The sequence below is a fragment of the Mobula hypostoma genome, chromosome X2, assembly GCF_963921235.1.
Source record: "Mobula hypostoma chromosome X2, sMobHyp1.1, whole genome shotgun sequence".
Classification (NCBI taxonomy): domain Eukaryota; kingdom Metazoa; phylum Chordata; class Chondrichthyes; order Myliobatiformes; family Myliobatidae; genus Mobula; species Mobula hypostoma.
This window is the reverse complement of record NC_086129.1, coordinates 7,684,225-7,706,729: the sequence shown is the minus strand read 5'-3', so window position 1 is coordinate 7,706,729 and position 22,505 is coordinate 7,684,225. Positions and strand designations below refer to the sequence as shown.

The 22,505-nt window shown below is 45.5% G+C and overlaps 1 long non-coding RNA gene across 2 annotated transcripts in view; it reads left to right on the top strand.

The window, feature by feature from the left end:
* The window catches only part of LOC134340746 (uncharacterized), a 95,756-nt gene extending 91,610 nt beyond the window's left edge, over positions 1-4,146 (top strand). Inside the window, exons 3-4 of one of the 2 annotated variants that reach the window (XR_010016626.1) lie at positions 2,210-2,278; positions 3,825-4,146. This is a non-coding gene — a long non-coding RNA (uncharacterized LOC134340746). The remainder of the gene's footprint in view (positions 1-2,209; positions 2,279-3,824) is intronic. The other variant, XR_010016625.1, reaches the window with a different exon arrangement.
* The last annotated feature ends 18,359 nt before the right edge of the window (positions 4,147-22,505 follow it).

The following is a 22,505-nucleotide window of genomic DNA, read 5'->3' as shown; positions in this document are numbered from 1 at the left end:
CCTACTTACAGACATTAAAAGTTGACAGCAGTTAAACTAATGGTTTATCACCTTTCTCATTGGCTGAACATTCGCACACTGCCCACATGATGTAATTGAGCAGCATTGATTGGTTTATTCTTTTCTCAGGTACTTTGTAGGCTAGTGCCCAAGATGGAGCTGACTAGATTTACAACCGTCTGCAGCTTCTTTCGGCCCTGTGCGGTAGCCCCCCCCATACCAGACAGTGATGCAACCTGTCAGAATACTCTCCACAGTACAACTATAGAAGTTTTTGAGTGCATTTGTTGACATGCCAAATCTCTTCAAACTCCTAATAAAGTATCGCTGCTGTCTTGCCTTCTTTATGACTACATCGATATGTTGGGACCAGGTTAGTTCCTCAGAGATCTTGACACTGAGAAAATTGAAGCTGCTCAATCTCTCCACTTCTGATCCCTCTATGAGGATTGGTATTTGCTCCTTCGTCTTACCATTCCTGAAGTTCACAATCAGCTCTTTTGTCTTACTGACGTTGAGTGCCAGGTTGATGCTGCAGCACCATTCTACTAGTTGGCATATCTCACTCCTGTACTCCCTGTCATCTCCGCCTGAGGTTCCACCAACAATGGTTGTATCATCAGCAAATTTATAGATGGTATTTGAGCTGTGCCCAGCCAACACAGTCATGTGTATACAGAGAGTAGAGCCATGGACTAAGTACACACCCCTGAGGTGCGCCAGTGTTGACCGTCAGTGAGGAGGAGATATTATCCCCAAAACACACAGACTGTGGTCTTCCAGTTAGTAGGCTGAGGATCCAATTGGAAAGGGAGGTACAGAGGCCCAGGTTCTGCAACTTCTCATTGAGGATTTTGGGAATGATGGTATTAAATGCTGAGCTACAGTCGATGAACAGCATCCTGGCATACAGTAGGTGTTTGTGTTTTCTCAGTGGTCTAAAGCCCTGTCGAGAGCCATTGAGATTGCGTCTGCCATTGACCAATTGTGGAGATGGGCAAATTGCAATGGGTCAAGGTCCTTGCTGAGACAGGAGTTCAGTCTAGCCATGACCAACCTCTCAAAGCATTTCATTACTGTTGATGTGAGTGCTACCGGGTGATAGTCATTAAGGCAGTCCACATTACTCTTCTTAGGCACTGGTATAATTGTTGCCCTTTTGAAGCAAGTGGGAACTTCTGCCGGTAGCAGTGAGAGGTTGAAAATGTCCTTGAATACTCCCGCTAGTTGGTTGGCACAGGTTTTCAGAGCCTTACCAGGTACTCCATTGGGACCTTCCACCTTGCGAGGGTTTACTCTCTTTAAAGACAGTCTAACATCGACCTCTGAGACGGAGATCACAGGGTCCTCAGGTGCAGCAGGGATCTTCACAGCTGTAGTTGTGCTCTCCCTTTCAAAGCATGCATAGAAGGCGTTGAGTTCATCTGGCAGTGAAGCATCACTGCCATTCATACTATTGGGTTTTGTTTTGTAGGAAGTAATGTCTTACAGACCCTCCAGAGTTGTCGTGCAGCTGATATCACCTCCAACCTTGTTTGAAATTGTCCCTTCGCCCTTGAAATAGCCCTCCGCAAATCATACCTGGATTTCTGGTACAGACCTGTGTTGCCAGACTTGAATGCCACAGATCTAGCCTTCAGCAGACGACGTACCCCCGGTTCATCCACGGCTTTTGGTTTGGGAATGTACAGTAAGCCTTTGTAGGCACACACTCATCCACACAGGTTTTAATGAAGTCAGTAATAACTGCAGCACACTCATCCAGTTTGAAAGATGAATCCCTGAATACAGTCCAGTCCACCGATTCAAAGCAGTCCTGTAGGCGCTCCTGTGCTTCCGTTGTCCATACCTTCTTGGTCCTCACTACTGATGCTGCAGTCTTCAGTCTCTGCCTATACTCAGGGAGTAGAAGTACAGTTCGGTGATCAGACTTCCCGAAGTGAGGGCATGGAATAGTACGGTAGGCATTCTTGATGGTGGCGTAGCAATGGTCCAATGTGTTGTTTCCTCTGGTACTGCAAGTCATCTGTTGATGGAAATTGCTCAGTGATTTTTTCAGACTGGCCTTGTTAAAATCTCCCAAAATGATGGTGAGCTGTTTTGTGCATGTTGATCCCATTGCTCAGATCATAGTTATATCGTACATAGTTTGATAATAAATTCATTTGGACTTTGACCTTAACCTCTGACACTTTGTGCTTCACTGTAGGACTAACCAAAAAGTTACCCTGTGACCCCTCATTCATCTTCATCCACGACAGCATACTTTCCTCCAAAGGTAAATAGCCCCATCACCGAGAATCGGCCTCACAACACTCCGATACCGCACCTCCCCACCCACCACCCAAACATCAGGCTTCAGTATCTCCTTCCTGATGGCAGCAATGAGAACAGGGCATGTCTTGGGTGGTGGGAGTCCTTCAATGATCGAGCTCTCTCTGCAATACTTCCAGTGTTTGTGATCTTTGGAGCATTAACTTAAATTTTAAAACCATAAAACCATTGCCACTTCCGTGTCCCTCCCCCGGGGTGACACACACTTTCATTGTTCGAGGGTCTTGTTCTACCGAACTCAGCCCCTCCACATGTGGACCATCGGTCCCTTGAACTTGTTCAGTCATTCACTGTCTAATTTGTATTTTATTTTGATTGTGTTTATAGATACAGCACAGAGTAGGCCCATTGGCCCTTCAAGCTGGGCCACCCAGTAACCTGTGATTTGACCCTAGCCTAATCACTGGACAATTTGCAATGACCAATTAACCTCCTAACCGGCATGTCTTCAGACTCTGGGAGGAAACTGGAGCACCTGGATAAAAACTACACATTCCATGGGGATGACGTACAAACTCCTTACAGGACGCTGGGATTGAACTCTGAACACTGAAGCCCCAAGCTGGAATATTGTATCTCCACCTGTTCAGTTAATTTCACAACTTTGCAACACTTACACTTATGGTTGGGTTGATGTGGCAGGACGACCTGTCATACCATGGTGTCACTTTCTTTTGTCTTTTTCTCTTCTGATGTGACCACTCTTAACAACCTTAAAAAGCAAAGGCCGTTGTGAAAATGATGTTGTCTTCATAAATATGTAGTGTGTTTATTGCAGTCTCACTTCTGATTCAGAAACTTGTGGGTGCAAAGCCTGCTTTGAAGAACTGAACATCAAACGTAGGCTGCCCCTCTCAGTGGGTGTAGCTCTGCTTGTGATGGGATACGATGTTAAAATGAGCTTGTGGCTGCTTCCTGAGATGAGGAACGCAGGGCCATTAGCATCGTCAGTGATCTCTCGCATCTGTCCAACAATCTCTTTGACCTCCTACCATCAGGCCGGAGGTACTGTAACATTAGATCGAGAGTAGTGGGTGTGTGGGATGCACTGCCAGTGACAGTGGTGGAAACGGATACAATCGGGTCTTTTAAGAGCCTCTTACATAGGTACATGGAGCTTAGAAAAATAGAGGGTAGTAGGGAATTGTAGCTCAGTGTTCAGAACCAAAATGCCATCAGTACCAACAACCTGGGCCAGCCATCATCACGGACCCCCACCATCCAGGCCATGCCCTCGTCTTGCTGCTAGGTGTCTCAGTCTTTGGTAGAATACTCTATTTGCCAATGTGGAGCAGAGAGCAAGATCAGAAATCTGGTGAGAGCAGAGGATGCTGGGAATGGCAAGGGTGGAGCTCCATGGGAGGGGTGGGGGACAGGTGGGAGAGAAGGAGAGCCGGGGCCGTGGGTGGTGCAGGTGCAGACCACAGCCAGCCTGAAGACATCAGGCAAGGTCACTTGTTTCCAAACAATTGTTTTATTGATCATTACAGGATCTCTTTAATCGTGGACATCTTCAAGAAGCTGTCTGTGCCTGAAGAAGGTGGCATTCATTATGCAGGACCTTCACCAAACCGAACAAGCCCACTTCTTGTTGCTACCATCGGGGAGGAGGTACAAGAGCCTGAAGAGCCACACGCCGCAATTTAGGAAAACTTGCTCTCCTCCTCCATCAGATTTATGAAAGGTCCGTGAACCCATGGATACCACCACATTATTCCTTTGTTTTCACTCTTTATTTATTTTTGTAATATATAGAATTTTACGTTGTTGCACTGTACTACAAAATTAAAAGATGATGTCTATGTCACTGATAATAAACCAGATTAATTGCTCTTGCTTTGCAACTGCAGGAGAGACAATACCTGCTCCTTCCTTCCCAACACTAAAGGTTCCAAAATATCTTTGCAGAGAAAGCAACAACCTGCTGTTTCTATTCACAGCAAGACACACACAAAATGCACAAAGAACTCAGTAGGTCAGGCAGCATCTATGGAGAAGAATAAACAGTCGACGTTTTGGGCTGAGACCCTTCATCAGGACCTCTTCTATTCAGCCCTCCCACTGCGGTCTGCTCTAAACTGAGGGGTGGATGATGGAGAGAAATACCGATTCAGATTACGGAAAAAGCAGAACTTGCCGGTGGCTCAACATTTTAATTCCGACATGTCGGTCCATGGCCTGCTCTTGTGCTATGATGAGGCCACCCTCAGGGTGGAGGAGCAACACCTTATATTCCATCTTGGTAACTTCCCCACTCTGGCCTCTTCACTCTTCTCACTTGTCTATCCTCTCCTCCTTCCCTTTCTCCTATGGTCCACTCTCCTGTCCCAGCAGATTCCTTCCTCTGCAGCCCTTTAACTTAGCTAGCCGCCGAGCTTCACCTATCACCTTCCACTCCCCCCACCTTTTTATTCTGGGGCCGTCCCCCTTCCTTTAACATCCTGAAGAAGGGTCCCAGCCCAAAACGTCAACTGTTTGTTTATTTCCACAGATGCTGCCCGGACGGCTGAGTTCCTCCAGAATTTTGTGTGTGTTGATTGAAATCTCTTGTATTACTGATTCTGATTCCTCTATTCTGCTCATGAGTGTGACCCAAAGTTTCCAATCTCACTCCCACTGGTACCTCTCAGACCCAGGCCTCTAAAAATACTGTAAAAAAAATCAGTGACATTTGAGGATTACATTTATCTTCTGACCATGTCCATTCCTGCCTGTAGGACTCAGTAACTGAGATTAACAATTACAAATAATTAGCAGTTTCTGTTCATATTTGTTCAGCTTCCAGTTTCCTGTAAAGGGAGAAGCCAAATCAATATATTTCAACTGCTTCTCCCTTCACAACTTCCCGGAAAGTTCATTGTCATTCAACCATACACATGTATACTGCTGAACAAGACAAAGTTCCTCCAGACCAAGGTGAACCACACAGTGCATATAAAAACTTTTGCACAGTTACGTATTTGTCAACAGGGAGTGGAGAGCAAGTTTGTAACTCTAGCGGGAGCAAAGGATGCTGGGAATAGCGAGGTTCGTGCGCCATGGGAGGGTTGTGGGACAGGTGAGAGAGAAGGAGTGTTGGGGTGGGGGTGGGGATTGGGGCGAGTGCAGGCACACCTAGCCCTGAGGCACCAGGCAAGCTCATTTAATTCCAAACAATTAGTTTATTGATCATTGCAGAACGTCTCTCTGGTGCTTCCCACTCCCTCCCCTCTCCCTTCCCTTTCCCATCCATGATTCCCCTCTCCCTGCCCCCTTCCTACCCACAGTCCACAATAGAGACCCTTATCAGAATCAGGTTTATCATCACACACATATGGCATGACATATTGTTGCAGCAGCAGTACAGTGTAATACATAAAATTATTACAGTTCTGTGAAAAAGTCTTAGGCACAATCACACACCAAGATTGGGAAGATTCCTACTAAGGGTGACTTCAACACCCTCTCTGATGGAGAAGGTCGACCAATGCTCCTGCTATCCGTTATAATCCAATCCCTTGTGTGTGGACCGTAGGACCAGCCTACCTGTCATCGAGGTTTACAAGGCATTGGTGAGGCCTCGCTTGGAGTTTTAGGCCCCTTATCTGAGAAAGGATGTGCTGACATTGCAGAGGTTTCAAAGGAGGTTCAGGATAATGAGTCTGCGATAGAAAGGCTGATTGTAAGAGGAGCATTTGATGACTCTTGGCCTGTACTCACTGGAAATCAGAAGAATGAGGGGACATCTGCTTGAAACTGATCAAATGTTAAAAGGCCTCACTAGGATGGATGTAGAGAGGATGTTTCCTGTGGTGGGAGAGTCTAAGACCTGAGGATGCTGTCTCGGAATCCTTTTAGTATGGAGATGAGGAGAAATTTCTTTAGGCAGAGAATGGTGAAGCTGTGGAATTCATTGCCACCGGTGGCTCAGATGTCGTCATTGGGTATATTTAAAGAAGCGGTTGATGGATTCTTGATTAGTCAGGTCGTGGAGGATGTGGGGAGAAGGCAGGAGACTGGAACTGAGAGGAAGTGGATCAGTCATGATGAAATGGCACAGCAGACTCGATGGGCTAAATATCAGAATTCTGCTCATATATCTTACGGTCTTATTTTCAGAAAGGTACTGGAAAAGGGCCAGTAGCACTAAGGACTAAGGTTGCCAACTGTCCCGTATTAGTCAGGATATCCCGTATATTGGGCTAATTTGGTTTGTTCCATCCGGGACCGCCCTTGTCCCGTATTTTCCCCGACAAGGTAGAATGTTCCTATGAAACCGTTCGTGCCGAAATGGCGTAAAGTGAAGAGGCAATTACCATTAATTTATATGGGAAAATTTTTTGAGCTTTCCCAGACCCAAAAAATAACCAACCAAATCATACCAAATAACACATAAAACCTAAAATAACACTAACATATAGTAAAAGCAGGGATGATATGATAAATACACAGCCTATATAAAGTAGAAGTAATGTATGCAGAATGTAGTCGGGAAGATTAAGTCAAAACCAATCTGTAGAAAAAAATCAGCACATACACGCATGCGCATATAGGTGCCCGTGCAAGGCTTCATGGTTGTGGTAGTCTTTCTGGGGGTAAACTCAAGTGTTCCATATTTGACTGCTACTTTTGCCCCTTATTTGGGATTGAGAAAGTTGGCAACTCTACTGAGGACCCCACCCAGCCTGTTCATGAACTGTTTGTCCCAGTCCCATCTGGGAGGAGGCTACGTAGCATTCACACCAAGATCACTCGACTCAAAAGCAGTCACCTCCCACATTCCAAAGACTCTCGGTTCGTAGGTTAACTGATGACATGGTAATAATTGGACATGATGGACTCATTGGCTCAGAAGGCCTATAACCATGCTGTAGTTCCAAAATACTTTTTGGCACGTGGCCAAGTGGTTAAGGCATCGTTCCACTGAGCTGAAGGTTGCTAGTTCGAGCGTCCGCTATGGCAGCGTGTTGTGTCCTAGAGCAAGGCACTTAACCACACATTGCTCTGCGACGACACCGGTGCCAAGCTGTATGGGCCCAAGTGCCCTTCCCTTGGACAACATTGGTGGTGTGGAGAAGGGAGACTTGCAGCACGAGCAACTGCCGGTCTTCCATAAAACCTTGCCCAGGCCTGCACCCTAGAAACCTTCCAAGGCGCAAATCCATGGTCTCATGAGACTAACGGATGCCTATATTTCCAAAAAAAATGTTCTCGGTATTTTTTTTCCTTAAAATAAGCTAAATAGGGTTTTAATAGTTTCATCACCATTGTCAATACCACTTCTTCCTCCAGGTTTATCAGGTTAACTGAACATAATTTTGCCTGAACTCACAGGACAGAATGATTATCTTCCTCCTCCTGTGAATGTAGCACAAACCTTCTCCCCTAATGGACAGCCTTGGGTCAGATTACCATCCAGTCCGAAGTACCCTGACAGTCTATCACTTTGAGGACCTCCACTGGGTCAGGGTCAACCATGGATGTTGTGTCCCAGCTGTCTACGTTCAGCTGAAATGAAGCCAGGGCAATACGTTATTGAGAGCAAGCTGTTGCCCATGCAGCAGGCTTCCAACACATAATGCATCCCACCCCTCCACCACACAGCTAACGAATCCAAAGCAACAGCAAAGACCGACACAGTTTGGCACCAGCGGCGTCTCCAGAGTTGCCAACAGCATTGGATTCAACGCCAAGGGACTCCAGCTCCAGATTTTTTCCTCAGGGTTTACATTGGAAGCCTTCCCCATGAGTGGGCATGGTACAAGGCAGAAGAGGTTTGAGATCAGAGTTCCCTTTCTCTGAGATGAGCTGCCAACCACGACTGACGAGCCCCATCTGCCCAAAGTGACTTGTTTTAAGGTGCCCCTTCTCCTGTCAGTAGAAACAGTTCCGTCGGGCTGAGTAGCTACGCCACACATGAAGGCCAGGGGCTGGACTTGGTTGTCAGGGGTGATTTGAGATGCACGTTATTGGGAGCATTTCATAAGCAGTGGAGCTTATCCCCACTACCGCACTCCCCAGCTGTGACAATTTTAAGGAACAATTGGTGAGATACTGAAGAGAAGCTGTGGGAAAACAGCAACTTATCAGTAAGCCTCTGTCACACTATTGTTAACCTACTCTCCTTCAGTCTATCAGCTCCACTTGAGAAAGGGATGACTTAATTACCTTGGATCTCCTGGTTGCCACCCACTTCAACACTGCTTCCCATTTGGATATGTCCATACATGGCCTCCTCTACTGCCATGATGAGGCTAAACTCAGGTAGGAGGAGCAATACCTCACATACCGTCTAGGTAGTCTCCAGCCCCTTGGTATGAACACTGGATTCTCCAACTTCCGGTAATTCCCTCCCCCTCCCTTCCCCTATCCCTATTTCACTCTGCCCCCTCCCCCAGCTGCCTATCACCTCCCTTATGGTTCCGCCTCCTTCTACTACCCATTGTGTTCTCCCCTATTCCTTCTTCACCTTTCCTGCCTATCACCTCCCTGCTTCCACTGCCCCACCCCTTTATCTTTCCCTTTACTGGTTTTTCACCTGGAACCTACCAGCCTTCTCCATCCCACCCTCCCCCCACCTTCTTTATAGGGCCTCTGCCCCTTCCCTCTTCAGTCCTGACGAAGGGTTCCGGCCCGAAACGTTGACTGATCGTTTCCATGGATGCTGCCCGACTTGCTGAGTTCCTCCAGCGTGTTGTGAGTGTTGATTTAATTACCTTTGCAGCCAATTTATTTGATTGCTTCTTTCCTAATTATCTCACGACCATGCACACTGCACTCTGTGATATTATTAGTAACCTAGCCGCTGTCTGCATTCCCATTCTCACTTTGCCTCAAGTTTCCTCTCAAGAGTTTAAGAAGACTGCAGTAGCATTCCTAAGGCAATTTTTGACTCACTTAGAGCAAAGCAGAGCTCAAGTGACCCATCTCTTTATTTTTTTACTGTAGTCACCATTAGATTGACCAGAAAAGAAATTGTTCTTCAGGAGAGAGAATCTTTTATCTTCACACCTGTATGGAACTACAGACCCACCAACGTAGTGGACATTTAATGGCTACTCAATTCAAGGGCAGTTCGAAATGTTTAATAAATGGTAATATTGAAGGGTCTCAGCCCAGAAATTCACTGTTTGTTCATTTATATTGATGCTGAGTTCCTCCAGCATTTTGTGTGCGTTGCTCTGGACTTCCAGCAACTACAGAATCTTTTTTTGTTTATGAAATGACAATTTTTCTGTTGATGTCCACATCCTGTGGATGAATGAAATAGTAACAAGCAATATGTGTACAGCAAAATATTACACATGGCAACTGAGGCTAATTACAAGTTAAGTGAAGCCACGTGAGCAGGTGCTGGATGGTCATATGAGCAGCTGGTGCATATCCCAAGTCCTGGTTATGTGACCACTGACACCAGGCAGACAATCTCTGAAGAGTATTGATAACGGCTGGGGTCACCCGTCTTGTAAAGACACGGCTGAGAAAAAAAGGAATGGCAAAGTATTTCTGCAGAAAACTTTGCCAAGAACAGTCATTGTCATGGACCATGATCACTCATGTCACATGACACAGTACACGATGATGATGATGATGATGACTAACAGAGAAACATTTGAAAAATGCTGTTCTGTATGCCAGGATGCAAAATGCTGAAACATGGTCAAAGCAAATTGCTTTTTATGATAAATAATTTGAAAGTGAAACGTGACAGGGGTAAGAAAGAGGCTAAGTGGGTAACAGTTATAACAATATATTGTGGAAAACAAAGAGGACAACATTAATTTACATCGCATCTTCCACATTAATCTCAGGAAACTGAAAAGGCATTTCAGCGCCAAAATATTTTGGCATATTCCTTTTTCATAAAGTAAGAAACCCAAACCTAATGTATTCCTAGAGCACTCACAACCATAAAGTGTAGATAATCTATTTTTGCAAATATAAAGTGACCGGAAGTGTTGGCCAAATTTCTGTGAATAGCTCCCTTCAACCCTCCTCACACCTACTCATGCCAGTACTTTTTGCATCTACTTGAAACTGCAGTCATGACCCTCATTCACACCAGAACACTTCCAGCATTGCAGCTCGATACCAGTGTTCTTTTGGATTGTCATTCTAGACTTGTAGCAACTTTTTCGAAATGGAGAAAGTACCGATCCACATCGGTATCGTCAAATGGGGGAACCAGCCTAACCTCCTGGATCGCCCTGAACCCTCCACCCTGGTTCGGCATGGGCCCCTGCTCTGCCCTTATCTTTAACTTCTCCAGCTCAAATTCCCTATCCCTCTTCCTCTCTTCTCGCTCCAACTGTTTATCCCTCTCTTCTTGCTCCAACTGCCTCTCTCTCTCTCTTGCAGTTCTAGCTGTCTCTCTCTCTCCTGCCTTTCTAACTGTTTCTCTTTCTCCTGCCTTTCTAACTCTCTCTCTTTCTCCTGCCTTTCTAACTGCTTCTCTTCGTGTTCTAGCTGCCGTACCCGGAACTCATGCTCGAGTCTCAGTTTTTCAAGCTGCACCTGTACCGCGTTTCCAGCAGGTTTTTCAATAGACACCACCTCCAGCTCCCCTTGGGGAAACACACCTTTAGATACATAGTACTCTACGATAGCTCTGTGTATCTCCTCTCTCCTCATTGTCGACTTCCCCTTAACAAGATTCAACCGTTTGGCCACAGCTGCCAATTCCGCTTTCCTGGCATCCTCTAACGCCTCCAAGGTCAGTGCCTTTAGAAATTCCTCAATCTCCATTTCTGCTGTTTGCCTTTTCTTTCTTTCGGGAATTTTAACCCAATCAATTTACTCCATCCCAAATTTAACGTTCAAAATCCCGGACGAGCCCCCACTTATGTTACGTACCCCGTAACTGGGTTGCCAAACCAGCAGAGATAGATCACTCAAATCACTCAGTTGGAGTCTGGATTACTGGAACTAAGAAAGTTTTATTAAAGAAATAAGCAACACAGTACTCTAATCAAAAGGATAATAACTGCAACAGTTCAGTAATGATAAATACACATGTACACAGAACTAGGATAACAGGATCAATCAAGCTCTATCGTTGTCTGGGGTAAGTGACTAGTTTCAAAGTGACGCAAAGTTCAGTTCAATTGAGTTCAGTTCAGTTCACAGTAATCACTGCCGTGGCGATGGACAGGTGGTGGGGGGGGGGGGATGGAGAGAGAGAGCAAAAGCGAATGAATATTCAAACGGCTTCCACACAGACCTTCGATATTCTTCGTAGTCAGCTTTCGGGCGAGCCCTTTGTGATGTCTTCTGAGGTCACCGACTGTGACTCCTCCGTTTCAGATGCGATCTTTCCTCTGCAGTGAACCTGGCACCCAGGCAAGGGCGGACACACACCAGATTCCCGCCGATCGTACCTCTCCACCCTGTGTGTCTATGGCTTGGTCCAGCGAGCAGCCCTCCAAAACTCCCACTGACTTGTGGGAGGCGCATCGCTTCCAGGGTCTCGTTACCTCGTGGTGTCGTGTGTGTCTTGCCTTAGCGAACCTGTCCCTTTTTATCCCCCTGCTGGGGTATCGCCTGTCCATCACTTCAAACAGTTCAGGGTTCAAAGAGGAACTGATCTTGACAGCTCTCAGACCGTGTCTCCTTCCATTAAACTCTCCCGTCCCTTCATTAACATCTCCAAATGCTGCTCAATTGTTTACCTTATCTCTCTTTCTCCTGAAGACAGGTGGCAGACCAACTGCTGATCCCACTGGTGCCAGCACAGGACAATTAACATCTTAGTCTATGTGTACTTTCGTCACAGATGGCATTAAACACTGAGCTGTAGTCAATAAACAGCATCCTGACATAAATCTTTATAGTGCCCAAGTGAGCCAGGGCCCCATGGACAGCCAATGAGATTGCGTCTATTGTGGCAATAGGCAAACTGCAGTGGGTCCAGGTTCTTGCTGAGGCAGGAGTTGATTCTAGCCATAACCAACTTCTCAAAGCACTTCTTCACCATACATGTGAGTGCTACTGGATGATAGTCATTAAGGCAGCTCACCTTGCTCTTCCTGGGCACTTTTGTTGCCCTTTAAAGCAGGTAGGAATTTCCAACTGTAGCAATGAGAGATTGAAAATGTCTTTGAAAACCCCCGCCAGTTGGTTGGCACAGGTTTTCAGAGCCCTACTAGGTACTCCATCAGGGCCTCGCCTTGCGAAGGATCGCCCTCTCGAAAGACAGCCTGACATCGGCCTCCAATATATCACTAGCGTCAGTGACTTCAATCACAGTCTCAACAGTATCAATGGCATAGGGAGGAAAAGTGAAGAGATCCTAAAGAGAGAATGGAGGCAGTTAGCTAGGAAGCTGAAAAGCAGGACTTCAAAGGCAGTAATCTCTGGATTGCTGCCTCTTCCACATGCCAGTGAAGGTGAGAATAGGATAAGTTAGTGTGGCTGAGGAACTGGTGCAGGAGGCAGGGGTTCAGATTTGTGGAACTTTTATCTGGGGAAGGAATGACCTGTACAGAAAAGACAGCTACACCGGAACATGATGGGGACCAATATCCTTGCGGGCAGATTTGCTAGAGCTGTTGGGGTGTGCTTAAACTAGTTTGGTAGGGGATGCAAACCAGAGTGATGGGTTAGAGAAATGGACAGTTGATGTACAGATAGACGCCACCTGTAGAGAGACTGTGATAGGAAGTTGACAGGGCAAAATTACAGTTAGTTGGATGTAAACACGAGGAATTCTGCAGATGCTGGAAATTCAAGCAACACACATCAAAGTTGCTGGTGAATGCAGAAGGCCAGGCAGCATCTCCAGGAAGAGGTACAGTCGACGTTTCGGGCCGAGACCCTTCGTCAGGACTAACTGAAGAGCTAGTAAGAGATTTGAAAGTGGGAGAGGGAGGGGAGATCCAAAATGATAGGAGAAGACAGGAGGGGGAGGGATGGAGCCAAGAGCTGGACAATTGATTGGCAAAAGGTATATGAGAGGGTCATGGGACAGGAGGCCTAGGGAGAAGGAAAAGGGGGAGGGGGGGAAAAGCCAGAGGATGGGCAAGGGGTATAGTCAGAGGGACAGAGGGAGAAAAAGGAGAGAGAGAGAAAGAATGTGTGTATATAAATAAATAACGGATAGGGTACGAGGGGGAGGTGGGGCATTCGCAGAAGTTAGAGAAGTCAATGTTCATGCCATCAGGTTGGAGGCTACCCAGACAGAATATAAGGTGTTGTTCCTCTAACCTGAGTTAGTTGGATGTGTTGAGGTGTGTCTATTTTAATGCAAAAGTATCAGGAACAAGGGTGATGAACTTAGAGCATGGATTCAGTACATGGAACTGTGACATTGTGGCCATTACAGAGACCTGGCTATCACAAGGGCAGGAGTGTCTACCAAATGTTCCGGGGTTTCAATGTTTCAAAAGGAACAGGAGGGAGGTATAAGAGGAGGGGAGTGGCATTGCCAATCAGGGATAGTATCACAGCTGCAGAAAGGGAGAACCTCCTGGAGGAATCGTTCGCTGAGTCAGTGGGGGTGGAAGTCAGAAACAGGAAGGGATCAATCACTCTATTGGGAATAATCTATAGATCCATCAATAGCAACAGAGACACAGAGGAACAGATCAGGAGGCAGATTTTGGAAAGATGCAAATAAAACAGGGTTGTTGTCAGGGGTGATTTTCAACTTCCCAAATATTCATTGGCACCTACTTAGTGGAAAAGGTTTAGGTGGAGCGGAATTTGTAAGAATTCCTGATACGATATGTAGACAGGCAGACTAGAAAAGTGGCCACTCTGGATTTGGTCCTCGCAATAACCTGGTCAGGTGTCAGATCACTTGGTGGGTGAGCATTTGAGAAACAGCGTCACAACTCCCTGATCTTTACCGTAGCCTTGGAGAGGGATAGGAGCAGATAGAATGGGAAAGTATTTCATTGGGGGAGGGGGAAATTATGATGCCATTAGGCAAGAGCTTGGCAAAGTAAATTGGGAACAGATGTTCTCAGGGAAATGCACAACAGAAATGTGGGTATTGTTTAGGGAGTACTTGCACAGAGTTCTAGATAGGTTTGTCCTATTGAGGCAGGGAAAGGATGGTAGGATGAAGGAACCATGATTGACAAGAAATGTGGAACATCTGGTCATGAAGGAGAAAGAAGCTTACTTAAGGTTTTGGAAGCAAGGATCAGACAGGGCTCTACAGAGCTACACAGTACCATGAAGGAGCTTAAGAATGGACTGAGGAGAGATAGATGGGATCACTAGAATGCCTTAGTGAGTAGCATTAAGAAAAGCATAAATGGGTTCTTCATGTATGTGAAGAACAGGAGGACCAATCAGGAATAGAAGAGGAAACATGTGCCTGAAGTCAGAGGAGGTAAGCAAGGTTCTCAATGAATATTGTGCTTCAGTATTCACCAATGAGAGGGACCTTCATGTTTGTGAGAACAACCTAAATCATCATCAAAGACCTCTACCATCCAGACCATGCTCCCTTCTCACTACTACAATTAGGTAGGAGATACAGGAGCATTAGGTTCCACACCAGGAGCTTCAGGAACAGTTATTACCCCACAATCATCATGAACCAGCACGGATATCTTCACTCACCACAACTCTGAACTGATTCCACATCCTACAGACTCACTTTCAACAACTCATGTTCTCAGTATTTATATATATTCTTTTGTACAATTTGTCTTCTTTTGCACATTGTTTGTCTGTCTTTATTTATGTATAGTTTTTCATAAATGGTGTTGTCCCTGGAGCATTGGTTTTTACAAGTGAGGGAAGAGATTGCTGTGCCTTTGAGGGTTGGATAACCTAGCATCTCTGGCACTGAGTCTGACTCTGTGACTCAGCAGGGAAGGTGGGGAGTAGAGGGGAGCAGTAATGATAGGGGATTCATTGGCTAGGGGAACGTACAGAAGGTTCTGTGGAAGTGAACAAGATTGCTGGGAATGGGATGTCGCCTTCCAAGTGTCAGGGACACCTCAGATCAAGTCTATAGCATTCTTATGTGGGAGGGTGAGTAGCCAGAGGTTGTGGTTCGTGTCAGTACCAATGACAAAGGCAAAAAGGGTTACAAGGTCCTGCAAAGTGAGTCGGAGAGTTAGGAGCTAAGTTAAAGGACAAGACCTCCAGGGCTGTGATCTCTTGAATGCTATCCTTGTCATCTGCTAGTGAGACCAGAAATAGGAAGGTCATACCATTTTACACATGGCTAAGGAGATGGTGCAGGAGGGAGGGCTTCGGATTTTTGGATCATTGGGCACTTTTTCAGGGAAGGTTGGACTTGTACAGATGGGATGGTTTACACCTGAACTGGGGGGTGGGGAGAGGGTGTGGGAGAAGTTGTTGTTATGCCTATATACAAAGTCAGGAATCAAAAAGTTGAGCATAGTGCGAATAATGTTCTGAGTTGTGCATATTTCAATGCAAGAGTATTGTAGGAAAGGCGGATGTGCTTAGGACATAGATAAACATGTGGAATTGTGACATTGTGGTCAGCAGTGAGACTTGGTTGCAGGAGGGGCAGGGCTGGCAGTTCAATATTCCGAAGCTTCATTGTTTTAGACATGATAGAGCAGCAGGGATTAAAGAGGAAGATGTGACATTACTAGTCAGGGAAAATGTCATGGCAGTGCTGAGACAGGACAGATTGAAGACTCATCTCGTGAGGATATATGGGTGAAACTCAGGAATAAGAAAGTGTGGACACATTAATGTGCCACAATAAAAGGCAAGGATAACAGGTTTAGGGAATCTTAGTTTTCCAGGAATATTGAGGTACAGGTTAAGAAGAAGGATGTGCATAGCAGGTACAGGTAGGTAGGAACTAATGAGGCACTTGAACAGTATAAGAAATGCAAAAGAACATTAAGGAAGGTATCGGGAGGGCTAAAAGAAGGCGTGAGTTTGCTCTAGCAGGCCAGGTGAAGAAGAATCCCAAAAGATTCTACAGATATGTTAAGAGAAAAAGGATTGCAAGGGACAAACTTGGTCCTCTGGAAGATCAGAATGTTAATTCCATAAGTGGAGCTGAAAGAGATGGAGAAGATCTTAAATGGAATATTTTGTATCTGTATTTACTCAGGAGACAGACATATAGTCTATAGAACTGAGACAAAATAACTGTGAGGTTATTAGCCATATACAGATTACAGAAGAAGAGGTTCTTGCTGTTTTGATGCAAGTTAGGGTGGCTAAGTCCCCAAGGCCTGACAAGGTGTTCCCTCAGACCTTGTAGCAGGCGAGTTCAGAAATTGCAGAGGACCTAACAGAGATATATAAAACATCCTTAGCCACTGTTAAGCAATTTTGCCGATGACACCGAGATTGAGGATAGATTGAGATAGAGATTGAAGATATAGAGGATAGCAAGGAAGGCTATCAATGCTTGCATGGAATCTGGAGCAGCTAGAAAAATGGGCTGAAAACGGCAGGTGGAATTTAATGCAGATAATTGTGAGGTGTTGCACTTTGGGAGGACAAACCTGGGTAGGACTTACACAGTTATGGGCAAAGGGGCCTGTTCCTGTACTTTAATACTTGATGGCTCTATGGCAGGGGTCCCCAAACTTTCTTGCAACGTGGACCGGTTTACTATTGACAATATTCTTGCGGACTGGCCGACCAGAGGGGGGTGGGGTAGTGTTGCCAACAGACAAGAGTAGCCGTCAAATACATTGTGTTTACCCCGAGAAAGACTACCATGACCATGAAGCCTTGCGCTGGCACCTATGTGCACATGCGTGGACGTGCCGATTTTTTTGGCAATTCTGTTTGGGCGGGGGGGTGTTAATCACGACCGGAATATAGGTGATAAGTGGCTCATACACTCAATTTCGTTTCTAAAAGGGTTTATCTAACGAATTTAATATTAAACACACAGCACATATTTTCCTCGCATGAATATAGTGAGAAGTCAATTATCAGGGGAGGACAGGGGAGCTTGAAGTAAGTGTTCAACGAACTTCCAGTAGAAGTGGTAGAGGCAGGTTCGATATTATCATTTAAAGAAAAATTCGATAGGTATATGGACAGGAAAGGAATGGAGGGTTATGGGCTGACTGCAGGTCGGTGGGATGAGGTGAGAGTAGCGTTCGGCACGGACTAGAAGGGTAGAGATGGCCTGTTTCTGTGCTGTAATTGTTTTATGGTTATATAAGTCACTTATAAGTCAATAGCATCATAACATTTTAAGTAACCTTTGGATGTAAACACACAGCACATATTTCTCCGTATGAACATATAAAATCATTGCAACACACCAATATCGTTGAATCAGTGGGAGCCCTGGGCTTGTTTTCCTGCAACAAGACGGTGCCATCGAGGGGTGATGGGAGACAGTGATACTCGAAGGGGGTTCCTTATGTCCAGTCTATTCCATAATTTAGTTTTTGTTGTATTCATTGCAGGGATATGTTGGAAATGGAAGCAATGTTTTCAGTGCTTTCATGGCTATCTCAGGATATTTAGCCTTGACTTTGATCCAGAATGCCGGCAGAGATGTTATGTCAAACATAATTTTCAGCCCGCCGTCATTTGCAAGCTCGAGGAGTTGATCTTCTTCCCGCGCTGACGTGGATGACGCGTGCGTAATGATCTCGTGTGCGTTCAAGCTCAACAGTGCGTGACAGGGAATGAGGAAAGGTGCAGCTGACTCATATCGTTTCCTCGTGGCCCAGTGGTTGGGGACTGCTGCTCTATGGCTATGTGGGAGGGGTTAGATTAATCTTAGGTTAAAAGGTTGCAATATTCTATATTCTATGCTCAATCTTAAATAAAGCTACAGAACTACTCTGGGCAAATCTGATTGATATGGATGGGAAAGCAGTCAGGTGGCCTGCTTCTGTGATGTACTGCTCCGAGACTATAAAATATTCTAGCTGCTGCCCAGCTAAAGTTTAAACAACCTGCACCATCACCTCCACCACATGTCTCAGCTAAAGAAAATAAGCACCTCACAACTGTATCTACCTCTGCTGCCACCTTTTGGAATGTATGGACTTATACACTAAGTCTCACTGTCCTTCCATTCTCATAGGGCCCTACCATTCATAATGCATGCCCTGCCTTCATTAGTCCTTGCAAAGTATATCATGTAACACACTTAACCAGGATTAAGTTCCATCTCCATTTTCCACTCAATTTCCAATTTTCAAATATGGGAATATTTCAAATTTGCAGGTGAACAATGTTGTTCTGTAGTTTTAAGACTATCCTATCAACAACACCTCCAATTTTTGAGTCATTGAAAACGTACTGTATTTATCACACCTCATACATTCACACCCAAGTCATTAATACACTGTATATAAGAAATAAAAAGGTCCCAGCGCTGATATCTGGTCACAGATTTCTGATCAATAAAACAATTCTCCACTCTCTCTCCTATTGCCAAGCCAATTTAAGATCCAATCTGCCAAACGTCTTGAATCCCAGGTCCTCTCACCTTTTGGACAGACTTTATTAAAGGTCTCACTGACGTCTCTGTAGCTATCAAACTCACTACCCTCATCACTATGTTGCTACTTCTTCGAAACAACCAAGCAAATTAGACAGACAGGATCACCATCCAACAAAGCAAACTGCTGGTAGAGCCGTTGTCTCAGCTCAAGTTCAAGTTGCATCCTGAGCTCAGGATGTTCTATATTACTGTGTCTGCTTCCTCTGGGTGCTTCAATTTCCACCCCTGGCCCAATGCTGTCTGATTGATAGGTTAATTGGCCATTATACGTTGTCCCTAATATGGGATGAGTGATAGAATCTAGGGGGCACAAGAGATTCTGCAGATGCTGGAAATATTGAGCAACAGACACATTTGGGTCGAGTCCCTTAAGCATAACAGTCATCAAGACTATCGGGACAGTAAGAAGGCTATTAGTGCAGCCAGCTGCTTGCCAGCCATGGTGAACTCATGAGCTGAAGAACATCTTTTCACATAGAATGATTCTATGACACACTCATGCTGACAATTCTTGATCAATCCCTGCCTTTTCAAGTATAAATTTATCCTGTGCCTCAGAATTTTTTCCAAAAGCTTCCCTACAGGTGTGAGGTGTTGCACTTTGGATGGTCAAATCTAAGAGAAACATATACAGTAAATGGTAGGAGTCTTAGGATTACCAATGTACAGAGGGATCTTGAGGTACAAGTTCATAGCTCTCTGACCATGGAAACACAAGCAGACAGGGTGGTAGAGAAGGTGTATGACATGCTGGCCTTTCTTGGGTGGGGTGTTGAGTATAAAAGTTTGGAAGTCGTGTTGCATCTGTATAAAATGCTGCCACATTTGGAGTATTGTGTTTAATTCTGGGTATCCCATTACAGGAAAGGTGTACAGGCTTTGGAGAGGTTGCAAAAAAGAAATCTCCGGAATAGACTAGAGTTTTAGCTACAAGAAGAGGTTAGACAAACTTGGGTTATTTTCTCTGGAGGCTGAAGGGAAACCTGACAAAAGTTTATAAAGTAAAGAGAGACATAGATACAGCAAACAGTCAGAGTATTTTTCCCCAGGGTGGCAATGTCAAACACGAGAGCGCATAGGTTAAAGGTGAGAGAGAGAGAAATTTTAAAAGAGGTTTACAAGATAAGTTTTGTTTTACACATGGGGGGACACCCATGTTGAGGACGATGGGAGGGAGCATTTACATGTCCTGACTATCTGAGGTCTGTTGGTTCAGAAGTCCAACACCCAGTTGCTCAGTGGTGTATTTAGACCAAGGAGTAGGAGTTGGTTCATCAAGCTCTGTGGGACCATAGTGTTGAATTGCAAACTGAAATCCAGAAACAGCATTCTGACACAAGTGTCCTTGTTTTCTAAGTGTGTCAGGCCAGGTGTTATGGCATCTGTTGTAGAGCAGTTGTGTCGTTAAGCATATTGGTGAGTGTCTAGTGTGGCAGGAATGGAGTTTTTGATGTATGACATTACCAGCTGTTCAAAGCAATTCATGATGATTGGCGTCAGTGGCACTGGATTTAAGTTGTTTGGTCCGAAAGTGTAGAGCTCTTTGGTAGAGGGATGATGGTGGCTGATTTGAAGCACGTGGGGACAGTAGCCTGGAAGTGTGAAGTCTTTAGGATGTCCATGTATACATGAGTGAGCTGGTGTGCACACTCCCTGAGTACTTGGCCTGGGATGTCACCTGGCCCAGCTGCCTTACAGGGGTTGACTCTCTGCAGAGTCCTTTTCACATCTGCTGCTGTTACAGACAGCGGCTGCTCACCTGGGAGAGGGGGTTGCTTTCATGGCCACCGTTACATTACATGTGTTGTAGCGTGGATGAAATTACCGGAGAGACAGAGTCACTGGTAGATACAAAGAAGCTTCTTTATTCGACACAACAAGGTACAGCAGGCGTCTTACGGATGAAGATGCTTTGCACAGAAAGGTCTCCTAGCTCAATATGGACTCGATGTTTATATGCTAAACACAAAGGCAATCGCTACTTTAAAAGTTACAGACAAGGCTTCCTTTTGAAGCTACATACAAAATATCACACCATCCTTTCCTTCCATCGCTAACATGTCTGGGTTGGTGTCCACAGCCTTTAGGATTTACTTGGCACTTTACGTGCTAACATAGAAGACAATTAATATTTATAATGTATAGATAATACTGTCTTCAAAACTACAGTATTAGGTCAAACTACGGAGCCAGAAGCATCTGGTATTCACACCTTTTTAGGAAGCCCATTGTGGTGGACTCAATCCACAATACTTTGTCAAATAGAAGTCTGGTGGCCAAAGTCACTTAAGTGTAGACAAATCATCTACTCAAAAAACTCACTCTAACAGAGATGCTGCCTGGCCTGCTGCGTTCACCAGCAACTTTGATGTGTGTCACTCTAACAGACCCTCCTCTCGGCCTTCCTGGACAAAACTTAAATTTGTATCAGGAAAGGCCAACCTGGGAGGATCTGCTCAAATAGGGCCACAAATATGCCCTGTCTCGAAATCCCCCGCGCCCCCCCAAATCTTATGTACCTCTATCTATCCTAGCATTACCTAATCGCTACCTACCAAATGTTAAGCAGAGAGGCTGTTCCAAGTCTTTAGAAATGTGGCTCCTTTGGTGTGCCTGCTCTTTCCCTGCAGGCTGACTGCAGCTTAATTACATTCCTTTGTCTTCAGCCCTTTATCCTCTGGTCGCTGAAACTCTCCTTCCAGGAGCACCCACTGGCTCTCTCATCGATGTACAGGAAGAGGTTGGGGTGGCCTCTATGTAAATGTCTGCAAGGACCTCTCCCCGGTGGCACTCCCTTCCAAACTGTCCGGTCGATCACTGGCCCAACTGCTGAAAAGGGCCAAGCTCCTCAGACTCGGGGTGACTGCTTTCAGATGCCGAGTGCAGTCTGAAATGCCGTTGAAGTGGTGGGACTTGCCGTTTCTGCTTTAACTCAAAAATCCCTCCCCGTCTATTTCCCAATAAATGTCTATACTATGCTATAAAATTAATTGTCTACCTTCAGCAACCAGCCTTCTTTACAGAGTACCATCATCATCACGCTAGCAGGCTATTCATGGTTTTCCAACACGCTCTCAGTGTCTTCTGCCACGCTCTCGGTGGTTTCTGCCTTTGCGTGTTCTCTGAGTATGTTTTCATCAGCTGTGGTCAGGTCTGGCATGGCCAGCTGGTGTTCCTCTCTTAGGTTCTCTGTAATTACATGGTTACTGAGTACACTTGGTTCCCCACTCTGTCTGTGGGAGCAACAAGAGGATGAGTTGTTTGCTTTAACCTGAGTCCAGTGTTTCCACTGGCTGCCTCGCCGAGTCTGTACACACACACACACGTATCATTGGTTAAGAGTACTGTCTGTGGTCCTATCCACCTGGGGGCAAATCCTGGCCTTTCCAGCAGCACCCTCACCATAACTTGGTTGCCGGGCTGCAGAAGAACTATCCCCTTTCCCTCTGGCTCTTTCTGGTCAGCGATTTGCTGCTGTTGTTTCGATCGGTCCTTTAATACTTTAAGTTGGTTACAAAGGTCTTTCACATATTGGGTCATTCTATCCCTGTAAGCCCCAGGCTCCCCGCAACCCATAATTACCCCATAAGGTGGTCGCATTGCTCGCCCCATCAATAATTCGTAGGGGCTGAGACCCAACGTGCAGTTCGGGGTTGCACGCAATCTTATCAGGATTCCTGGTAATACATCAGCCCATGTCTTTCCTGTCTCGGCTATAGGTTTGGCTAACGCATTCTTGATTATTCGGTTCATCCTTTCT